The sequence below is a fragment of the Grampus griseus genome (assembly GCF_964374135.1).
Source record: "Grampus griseus genome assembly, chromosome: 3".
Classification (NCBI taxonomy): Eukaryota; Metazoa; Chordata; class Mammalia; order Artiodactyla; family Delphinidae; genus Grampus; species Grampus griseus.
The window spans coordinates 10,088,760-10,101,525 of record NC_139019.1 but is presented as its reverse complement, the minus strand read 5'-3'; positions in this window follow the sequence as shown (position 1 = coordinate 10,101,525).

The following is a 12,766-nucleotide window of genomic DNA, read 5'->3' as shown; positions in this document are numbered from 1 at the left end:
GATTCAATTAATTAATAAAGGGACACACACACTCACACATAGAGGGAGGATTAACATATTCCACACTGAGCCAAGAAGACCTCTTCTTTTTCTGGATTACATTCCTATACCCAGAGGTGATACGTTGATGAAAGTGTCTGTAGATAAAGAAGACTATAATATTCCTGGAATAACCCTTTCTTTTCCTAAGAAAGTAGGGGTGGGCATATTAGCTGAGGTTATATGTAACACAAAGGCATTAAACAACATGGAAATTAAATTTACAATAACTATGAAGCTCTACAATGCAAATCTAACAGAAATGAGTATTATTTATTAAACTGGATGACACTATTTTTCGTGCAGTAGAAATTTTAGGAAGTATAAAGAGAAGGTAACAAAGAGGTAAGAAACTTATATCATTTCTATTAGCCCAGATTAAATGGGGGGAAAACATATAAGCCATGTAAAATAATTAATTAGGCAAATCTTATGGGTGTATTTATATGAACTACTCTATTTGTATTTATCTGTACAACTTCTTAGCAATTACCCATGAAACATTTGAAAAGCTTACCATTAGCCAAAACTAAAACTTCATGGTATTCTTCAATAAAGCAGGAAACTAAGAAAACTATGAAACATGATTTGCTGTACCACTTAGAGATGTTTTTTAAATGATGATCAAGGAACTCTAAGACCCAAAGGAAATCAAGCCACAATTCAATAAGATATAGAAAACAATGATGAAGACATTATCTCTTAGAAATTATCGAATGTCAACAAAGCAGTGCTCAGAGGAATATTCAAGGCCAAAAATGCATTCATCATTTGGCAAAAGTAAATTAAAATAATTTAGGCATGTAATTTAAAATGTTAGAACTAGAACCACAGACTATCCTGTGAAAAAAAGTGAATTAAAATAGCTTAGGCATGAAATTTAAAAGTTAGAACTGGAACCACAAACTAAACCTGTGAAAAAAACTGAATTAAAATAATTTAGGCAAGTAATTTAGAAGTTAGAACTAGAACCACAAACTAAATCTATGGAAAGCATACGAATGAATTAGTAAAGATTAAAGCAGAAAATAGTAGCAAAACAAAAATGTTCAGAAAGAACAATACAAAAATCCAGTGGCTGTTTCTCTGAAATAAAATAATAATAGAGAAAAGATAACTAATCAAGAATTTTCTCAAAAGAGAACAAATTCACATATCATAGTCAGCATCTTACATACACATATATTCAAGAAATATAAATTAAAAGCAGGAAGCGAGATCCAGCAGTGCATTAAAAAATTCATAAAACACGTTAAAATTTATTCCAAGAAAGCAGAGGTAGCTAAACATTTGGCAATCTATTAATGCAATTCATCATATTAACACATTAAATAGAAAATAACTCATGAAAATGGTAATAATAAAACCCCCATGAGAGGTAGGGAAATCGCTTGGAAATATTCAACACATCTTTAAGATAAGTTGCAAACAAAGAAGCTAAGAAACTTTCTTACAATGATAAGTGTATTCATTAAAAATCTACATCCAACACCATACTTAATGAGAAAAACGTTGAAGCATTAGTTTTAAAGTTAGGAACAAAACAAAGGTAACCACTCTGGCTGAGAGTATCAGCATAAAAACACAGTAAAGACTATCTTACACAATACGACAAAAAATGATAAAATATTTGAGATTGGAAACAAAAACTGAAACTATCACTGTTAAGAGAAAATACTGTTTAGGAGAGTATCACAGACAAACGGAATTAATCATAAATTTCAACAATGTTGCTGGTTACAAGATCAATATAAAATAGGTAGCTTTAGACGAAACAACTATAACAATTAGCAAATTTATTCAATAAAATAAAAATCCCATTCTGACAGCAACAGAAAATAGAAGTTACCTAGGTGTGAATCTTAAATGATGTATAAACCTCCATGGAAGAAATGATAAATTCCAGGTATAAATAAAGATGACTATAACATCAAAATTTATACTATTATGTAGAATTAGAAAATGTCTGTTTAAAAATCACACTGCCCATCTGGAGCTGATTTTTAAGTACTGTGGTGCTAATAGCCAAATTTTTAAGCATGTTGATTGTTCTTCAAAAATCAAGGATGTTCCAAGATCAAAAAGAGTAGTATTCCAAGGGTAACAAATTAGATAATATATTGTCTAAAATGTACTTAATACACAGATCTAAATATGCAGTGTGTTATTTAATCTACATGTGGCATGGCTCAAGGGCTTTTAAAGCAGCCCAAAACTCTGTAGATTGTTTTTAACTGACAGGCAACCCCACTGGCATTAATTTCAATTGACCTTCATGCCCATATTCCTGAATTTTCCCGATCAGACTGATTATACTGACATCACTTGTGATGTTAGCTTTAACTCCAGCACACAACTGGAGTGTCCACAATTCTGTCCTCCTTCTTTTTAAATCTTTTTCTTTGTTTTTCTTTTCTCTTTTCTTTTTTTTAAACAAAGCTCAAACAGGATTTCCCAGTTGGTACCTTGGCTACTGCCCCATAGGGTTTCACAACCTTCTCTCTGAAGAACTGCTATTTCCAAATTGAATTTTCTATTTAATGAGCAAAATTTCCTCAGGCCTAAGTATTTAGGCTTTAGAGACAATTTGCAGGGAAAACATACAAAGAGAGATTTTAACCACTGGATTAAAAACACAGGGTTCAAAAGTGGCCACTTTAAAGGAGACAATATTTTGGACGGGTAATGTCACTTCACACCAAATATTTTTGGAGTACTTTCTGTTGAAAGCAAGCAAGAAATTCTCCACCTCTGCTGAGCATAACTTTTTAAATACATCATTTTAGAGTCACCGTTGATTTTTAAATTTAATAATTTATTTAAATATGTATATATTTTTTTACATTTCCTTGAAACCAAGGTGTGTTTATTTGTAGAGCAATATTTTGTTGCAGGAAGAACTCATGTACCTGCATACAGAACTGTGACATTCTTAGGTCAAAAGTCAACTTGAAATTAAAATAGTTTATTATAGAATTAAAATATCTAAAATAAAGTCCATCCCAAAATTGTCATCCATATTCATTTTCTCCCCCTTCTGGATGATTGAAATATTTAGAGCACCAAGTTCAGCTACAGGAGGTTTTGGAGGAGATGAAGGGCAGATAAAACCCCTTGAGGCACCTTCACCACCAGGACTTGCTGAGGTCTGCGAACTATTTTCTCTCCGAGAAAATCGTTCCTCAGCCTCTGTTGCTGCTTTCTCTTGCAAAATTTCTCATCCAAATTAACTAAAGAGAAATGGATACCCTAGTTGAATGGCTAATCATAAACAATAAAGAACAATAGAAACAGAAGCAAATGAACGATAAAGACAAAAACAACAATAATATTTATGTGCTTCTAGACCAGCGATGCCTCCCATTTATATGTCTTAATAAAAATTCAGGAACTCTTTTATTAGAAATGGGTTTTTTTTACAGGTTTACACACTTATAACTCTATTAAAAACAAAATTAATGTATTTAAACTAAAATGTCAAGTAAACTAGAAAGTAAAGTTTGTATGTACATACATTTATTCACACACATGAATACTAATGCAGCTCTTTACACTAAGGGATCATAAAAATTTAATGATGCAAAACAGGATATTCTGAAACTGTTTCAAACCAATTTTGAATGTCTTTGAAAAGAATAGTCATTTATAGTTAGAGTGATTTTCTTGTTTCTAGAAGAGAACAAATTCACTCTTCACCATTATCACATTTGAGTTTTTTGAACAAAGTAGTCTCTCAAAAAACGAGGTCTCAAAAAAGCCCTTCCAAAAAATGTTTATAATGGTGAATGTTCAAGAAAGAGTTTGGTTGATTGACTTTTATATTTACATAAATTACTTTTTTAAGACTCCTTGATGCCTTACTGTGCTTCTACCCTAAATAATATATTGATAATAATTTGATAATTTGAACAATATTTTATTAGTCTCTAATGCTCTTACTCAAAAATAGACAAGTGACATAATGGCATTACTAATTATTTTTATGTTCAGTTTTCCTAATCTTGTGAATATTATTTTTGAAGCCATGAAAAATAAAACTTCTTCTTAAACAATTTATTTTTTTCCTCCGCAAATAACCCAAAATAATAGTGAGAACAAAGTACACATCGAAGATTCATACTTTGTGGACAATTCTAGTCAGTTTATATTAACTTTATTGGTTTTACAGTCTTTTGATTTGATTTTTAATTTAGAGATAATTTTGGATTTCTAAAAAAAAGGAAATAAATAAAAACCATTCTCTTGAGATAAGATGATACCTCTGACATATTCTATTCTATTTGATACTTGTCACCTTTTGATGACAGTGAAAAAAAAAATTCTAAGACATTTTTATGAATCATAAATCTTAAAATTAGAATATCCATATCCCAGGAATCTAAAAATAGTAACCCCCCGACCCTTGTGTAGTGCAATCCAATTGAGTTGGCCACAGGGTGTAAACATCAAAATGATATGGAACTCATTCAAAAGGCAGCTTACAGGTTTCTAGAATATTAATTGAAAACAATTACAATCGGATGGAAAGTATATTAAAAGGTGATGGAATTTTATACTTATAGGTGATTCTGAAGAAACTGAATCTTGTAAAGTTTTTTCAGTCTTCAATCCTGAAGAATCTTGTGAAGAATCTTTCATGAATCTTCACATGAAGAATGTGAAGAAAAATTTCATTCACATTGTCTTAAAAAATGACGGTTTGTCTCAATGATCTAATATATTTTATGGACCATTCATTAATCTTCTCATGTCTGTGCAGAATTATGTTAAACTAACCCTGAAATTTTTAAAAAATAAAACACTAAATCTATAACACTATTTACAAAGACATTAAAAATTCTAATTAGAGAACATAATATTCTATTTATTGATCAAATTAAATAGTATAATAAAGCTAAAGACAGGTATTATTATTTTAATGATAGCATTTTTTGCATAACAACAGTATAGAAGTAAGCACATCTAAGATTCTGATGAATGAGCTGAGAGATTATAAAGTAAAGAGAAATACAAGCTCTGTGGAGAGAGGGTTATTCACGTTTTTTACAGCATGGAGTAAATTATGCTTTGATGACATTACAGAGAAGGATACTTAAAATTTATTTATTTTTTATTGAAGTATAGTTGATTTTCAATGTTGGTTAGTTTAGAAAAAAGGATACTTTTAATAAATTAGCATCTCTAGAATATTATATTAAAAAGTTATCAAGGAAAATACCTATAAAACATGGTAAAATGATAACTAAAATTTTACTAGCTATCTGCAACAGAGTGGCATGGTCCCCTTTGTCCTAATACATGATACTGGTGTTCAGATTCCTGAGACCACTCTTTGAATTCACCTCTTCACTGCCTGATTGCTTTGGATGGGCAATTTCTACGTGACCCGCAGGCATCTATGAAAATCAAGAGTTCCTTTGTTACAACTCAGAAACAGGAATCAATTTTTTGACACACAGAAAGGAGTGCCTCTTTAACCTTCCAAAACTTATGCTGCTTCAGTGATTACAAGTTAATTGATCTTTTCTCCTCTGTGAAAAGCCAGTCTAAATCCATGGTTTTCTCTAAGGATGCTCTAACGAGAACTGTTCTTGCCTCTTTGGAAGTATGTAGTTTAAGCCAATCTGAAAAAGATTTTAAGTGTAAAAGTCTCCATCATTTCAAGTATACAGTTAATGTTCTCTATAATTTTATTCAAATCCAACCTTAGAAATATTTTTCTCACAAGGTATTTTTATTTTACTTTATTTTTTTAACATCTTTATTGGAGTATAATTGCTTTACAATGGGGTGTTAGTTTCTGCTTTATAACAAAGTGAATCAGTTATACATATACATATATCCCCATATCTCTTCCCTCTTGCATCTCCCTCCCTCCTACCCTCCCTATCCCACCCCTCTAGGTGGTCACAAGGTATTTTAAAAATGAAGCTTCAAGAAAAGAACTGGGAGAAATAAAAGAACAACCCACAAAAGTATAAAGCTCAGCTTTTTAGTGTTTTCCCTCATGCTTCTTTTGTGAAAAGAAATGGAGGTGGAGAGTTTTCTATTGAGAATTTGGGTGTGAGATTTATATATTTGTTTCCTTCCTTTGAGTAGTAGCAGTAGAAGGAAAGCTATCAAAACCAAACTTCTCAGATTGCCAACAAACACGTGAAAGAATGCTCAACATCATTAATCATTAGAGAAATGCAAGTCAAAACTACAATGAGGTACCATCTCACACTGGTCAGAATGGCCATCATCAAAAAATCTACAAACAATAAGTGCTGGAGAGGATGTGGAGAAAGGGGAACCCTCTTGTACTGTTGGTGGGAATGTAAATTGATACAGCCACTATGGAAAACAGTATGGAGGTTCCTTAAGAAACTAAAACTAGAACTACCATAACACCCAGCAATCCCACTACTGGGCATATACCGTGAGAAAACCATAATTCAAAAAGAGTCATGTACCACAATGTTCATTGCAGCTCTATTTACAATAGCCAGGACATGAAAGCAACCTAAGTGTCCATCAATAGATGAATAGATAAAGAAGATGTGGCACATATATACAATGGAATATTACTCAGCCATAAAAAGGAATGAAACTGAGTTATTTGTAGTGAGGTGGATGGACATAGAGACTGTCATACAGAGTGAAGTAAGTCAGAAAGAGAAAAACAAATACCATATGCTAACACATATATATGGAATCTAAACCAAAGAAAATGGTCAGAAGAACCTAGGGACGAGACGGGAATAAAGATGCAGACCTACTAGAGAATGGACTTGAGGATACAGGGAGGGGGAAGGGTAAGCTGGGACAAAGTGAGAGAGTGGCATGGACATATATACACTACCTAATGTAAAATAGATAGCTAGTGGGAAGCAGCAGCATAGCATAGGGAGATCAGCTCGGTGCTTTGAGACCACCTGGAGGGGTGGGTTAGGGAGGGTGGGAGGGAGGGAGACGCTAGAGTGAAGAGATATAGGGACACATGTATATGTATAACTCATTCACTTTGTTATAAAGCAGAAACTAACATACCATTGTAAAGTAGTTATACTCCAATAAAGATGTTTAAAAAAAAAAAAAAACCTCCTTGTACAGGGTTTCATGTGAGAGAATTTAATCTGAGTACCAAATAGCATCAGGCTCCTGCAAGTGTCTGACACTTCTGCCCCAGGGCTGTTTTTAAACAATTTTCCGCTTTCCTGTCAATGAAATTTGGCATACAGCTCCACGCACTGCCTTATTACTAAAGGAGGAGGGGTAAATAAAAGTCGTTTTCCCACCTAATGAGATGTCAGAGGTGAAATCAACAAAATAAAGCAAACTCGGACTCCAATGTGGAAAAAAATATTTCACGTGTAAATTTTGTATTATGTGGACTCAGTTCTTCATAAAATTAACAGTAGTCACACAAATTATAGATTAGGATTGTTTGGTTTTCTGTGAATTATCTAAGTCCTGATAGTTTCATTTATAAAGATGGGTGAACATTAGCAGTATTGGAATTTCACCTGTAATATTATTTGCAGGAAAAGAATTTAATTCCATGATCTTTGTTAAGAGGAAATAACACAATGGAAAAAGTTCCAGAGCCATATGTAAAATGCATGAATAACTTTTCAGAAATGACTCCAACTCCAGCTGAAATGTTTCTAACGTTTTAAATACGGTCCTTAGACAGAATATGTTCTTTACCTTGAAAGGCAAAAATTTCTCCGATATTTGTTTAGAGAGTTTTTTACTTGTTTATTTCAATAGCAGGATGACAATTTAAAAGAAATGTCCTTTCAGATAATGATGTAACCAAGTTACATTATTTGCTATCAGCTGTGATTTTTTTATTAAAACCTACTCACACATACTTGCACAAATACTTATAGATTCATGGCTATAAGTTTTGCCTTCAAAATAATCTAAAAGTGTTATTTTATTAAAACTGAAGCATAGAGACATTAAATGACTTGAACTTGTACCCAGATAGCTACTAACAGAAACTGAAATGTAATAAATTTCTAGTGTAATGTTTGCTTTCTTGTTCAATGATAAAATGTATGCTACCAGTGAAATGCTTGTTATTTTAGTATTGGTTGATAAGTATTATTGAGAATAGTCATAATCATTTGTCTCATGCTATTTGCCTTCTGTATTTGTTTTACTTCAAAGTACTTCACAATCATCTTTGAAAAGAAGATATAGATTGTCTAATGTCAGAGATGGAAAAAATAAGACAGGGAGAAATTGAAGGAAAAGGTCAGCCATAACTAAAGATTCAAGCAAGAATTACAACTTAGATCTCTCTTGAAAAGAAATTCAGTTCTAAGTGACCTATAAGACACTGTCACTGTCTGTAAAATTAGTTTTTTGTTTAACATCTCCGTTGTTGAAGAATCTGATTTGCCAGATTTGCTTTCAGTGCATTGTATCATTGTTTTATTAAGGTTGCATATAATAATAGAAGGAAAGACCATTAGAATAAACATTGCATCTCTCAATTTATTTGATAACTCCTTTTACACATACTAAACTATGTGACCTTTCTTTAAAGTAAACTTTTAAGTGTACCAAACATACTGACCCCTTTCTTAAATACTGGCATAACATTAATGGAAGTAATGGGATTGTTTCACGGTATTATCAGAGTATTCATAGTGTAGCACATTAAGACTGGAGGTTACAGAGATCTAAAAATAATGAGCAATCAGTACAAAACCATATTTAGATTCCCAGGTGTAAAGCTGTAATATCTTCTGAATACAATTCCTGAAGGGATAGGACACATTTACAGCAATTAAACAACACTCCCTTTTATCTCATGAAATGGTGAAAATCTATTTTCGCTATCAGCAGCCATTATTGGTCCATTATCCTATTTTCCCTCTGAGGATTGTTCATGATCTTGGACCTCCTTAAACACATGAGCTCCCATCACTTTAGCCTTAAGGTAATAGCCATCACCATGTAAAGACAGCTTAGTAATGGCCCATCATGAAATAAAGATAGAGCACTCAGGACAGGTGACCTCAGAATATTCAAGTAAATATGTGAAATTAACAAGGGCATTCTGAAATTGCACATCATAAGACATAATCAAACATACACTGATTATGTCAATATAAATGGTATTCTCTAGAGCGGAGGGAGAACTCAGAAGAATTAAGATTTGGTAATCCACACATAAAAACCACGCAAGTGCCTCATTATATATGGTTTCAGGGATATCATCCCAGATCAAAATAGCAATAAATAAAATAAATTTATCAATCTAGTATTCAGGGAGATAAGACATAGAAGGAAGCGATTAATGACAGCAGTTTACCTTTTCCCTTGAAGGATTTCAAACTACTTTTGTAACAATAAAAATACACCTTAAAAAAAAACCACCATGCAAGTGCCTCTCATATGCAAAGCACTACTGGGGGCTGTGATGTGGTAGCCTCAGAGTTATAAGCAGAATTCTACCCGCCAAAAAATTTAGTCAGGAGGTCCCACAGGTAATGACTTCAAGGTGAAATGTGATTAACGACCTCTAAGTGGGCAAACCATGCTGGACAGTTATAGCCACTTAAATCACTCCTGGCTGGAATAGCCAGGGAACATTTAATTTAAAAAAAGCAATATTTCATCTGACTTTTATCCTTTCTGGGGGAATCTCAAATATAGCTGGACAAGTTTATTTATGCCAATGTATTTTCTGATACAGGGCAGGGTGGAAAGGCATCCCTAAGACCAGTATACCTGTCCGTTCCAGGCTATTATGAAAAAGGAGGCATTCATTCTAGGAAGGATGCATAGCTACAGTTCTCAAGCCAATAAGTGTATGGTGGTACATAACATGGCATCCTTTGGTTGACTAGGGCCTAAAGATTGTTCTGTCCTCCTGTATGTTGTACCAGTTGACCCTCCTTGAGACAAAGGTGAGAATGATTTTTTTTTATTGAAGGTAGTTGATTTACAACGTTGTGTTAATTTCTGCTGTACAGCAAAGTGATTCAGTTATATGTATATATGCATTATTTTAATATTCTTTTCCATTATGGTTTATCACAGGATATTGGATATAGCTCCCCGTGTTATACAATAGGACCTTGTTATTTATCCATTCTGTATATACTAGTTTGCATCTGCTAATCCCAAACGCCCAATCCATCGTTCCCCCATCCCTCCTCCCCCTTGGCAACCACATGTCTATTCAAGGTGAGAATGATTTGAAGTTCCATGACTTAGAGCTTCTGACCTCTAAGAAAAGTGACTACATGCTCATAAAATAAATGGAGTCACCTGGGTAAATACTGTCTGGGTTCACGTGAGTCATAGCCATTTCCACATTTCCTGGAATATGATTCCACTGTTTAAAAATTCCCACCATGGACAAACAATCCGAGATATCATAGCTATGCAGTTTGTTTTCACCCAAGAGCTTCCTCTCCAGATATTAATCCAACTGACTCTCATCTCTCCCTCCAGCTAGCAGTGTTCAAAATCATTACAGGGCACGGTAAACGATGGTTTCCAGCATAAGAGAGAAAGCAAGTTTGTTAGGAAGGCTAAAAATTCTCTTATCTTCATGGTACTATCAAGCTTACCCATTTGCTTTACAAAAAAGTAGTCTCGTTAATTGAGGTTTAGTTAAAGAGTTAAGGAACTCTTTAAAACATTTCCCTCTTACTATATATTAAAGAAGAAAAAAGAACCAATCGTGCATATGTGTTTTGTTTATGCCAAAGTAAAACACAGATCTCATCAGAAAGCCTCTAAAGTGATATATTAAAAGCTCTACCTGGGCTTCCCTGGTGGCGCAGTGGTTGAGAGTCCGCCTGCCGATGCACGGGACACGATTTCGTGCCCCGGACCGCAAAGATCCCACATGCCGCAGAGCAACTAAGCCCATGAGCCATGGCCGCTGAGCCTGCGCGTCCGGAGCCTCCGCTCCGCAACGGGAGAGGCCACAACAGTGACGAGGCCCGCGTACCGCAGGGGGAAAAAAAAAAAAATGCTCGCTCTTATGAAACTTTCCACAGTAAACAAGTGTTTATTTTTTTTTCTTTTTTTTTTTAACATCTTTATTGGGGTATAATTGCTTTACAATGGGGTGTTAGTTTCTGCTTTATAACAAAGTGAATCAGTTATACATATACATATGTTCCCATATCTCTTCCCTCTTGCGTCTCCCTCCCTCCCACCCTCCCTAGCCCACCCCTCCACGCGGTCACAATGCACCGAGCTGATCTCCCTGTGCTATGCGGCTGCTTCCCACTAGCTATCTACCTTACGTTTCGTAGTGTATATATGTCCATGCCTCCCTCTCGCTTTGTCACAGCTCACCCTTCCCCCTCCCCATATCCTCAAGTCCGTTCTCTTGTAGGTCTGTGTCTTTATTCCTGTCTTACCCCTAGGTTCTTCACGACATTTTTTCTCTTAAATTCCATATATATGTGTTAGCATATGGTATTTGTCTTTCTCTTTCTGACTTACTTCACTGTGTATGAAAGACTCTAGGTCTATCCACCTCATTACAAATAGCTCGATTTCATTTCTTTTTACGGCTGAGTAATATTCCATTGTATATATGTGCCACATCTTCTTCATCCATTCATCCAAAGATGAAACAACACTTAGGTTGTTTCCATCTCTGGGCTATTGTAAACAGAGCTGCAATGAACATTTTGGTACATGACTCTTTTTGAATTTCGGTTTTCTCAGGGTATATGCCCAGTAGTGGGATTGCTGGGTCATATGGTAGTTCTATTTGTAGTTTTTTAAGGAACCTCCATACTGTTCTCCATACTGGCTGTACCAATTCACATTCCCACCAGCAGTGCAAGAGTGTTCCCTTCTCTCCACACCCTCTCCAGAATTTACTGTTTCTAGATTTTTTATGATGGCCATTCTGACTGCTGTGAGATGATATCTCATTGTAGTTTTGATTTGCATTTCTCTAATGATTAATGATGTTGAGCATTCTTTCATGTGTTTGTTGACAGTCTGTATATCTTCTTTGGAGATATGTCTATTTAGGTCTTCTGACCATTTTTGGATTGGGTTGTTTGTTTTTTTGTTATTGAGCTGCTTGTAAATTTTGAAGATTAATCCTTTGTCAGTTGCTTCATTTGCAAATATTTTCTCCCATTCTGAGGGTTGTCTTTTAGTCTTGTTTATGGTTTCCTTTGCTGTGCAAAAGCTTTGAAGTTTCATTAGGTACCATTTGTTTATTTTTGTTATTATTTCCATTTCTCTAGGAGGTGGGTCAAAAAGGATCTTGCTGTGATTTATGTCATAGAGTGTTCTGCCTATGTTTCCTCTAAGAAGCTTGATAGTTTCTGGCCTTACATTTAGGTCTTTAATCCATTTTGTGCTTATTTTTGTGTATGGTGTTAGGGAGTGTTCTAATTTCATTCTTTTCCATGTGCCTGTCCAGTTTTCCCAGCACCACTTATTGAAGAGACGTCCTTTCTCCACTGTACATTCCTGCCTCCTTTATCAAAGATAAGGTGACCATATGTGCATGGGTTTATCTCTGGGCTTTCTATCCTGTTCCATTGATCTATCCTTCTGTTTTTGTGCCAGTACCATACTGTTTGATTACTGTAGCTTTGTAGTATAGTCTGAAGTCAGGGAGCCTGATTCCTCCAGCTCCATTTTTCATTCTCAAGATTGCTTTGGCTATTCGGGGTCTTTTGTGTTTCCACACAAATTGTGAAATTTTTTGTTCTAGCTCTGTGAAAAATGCCAG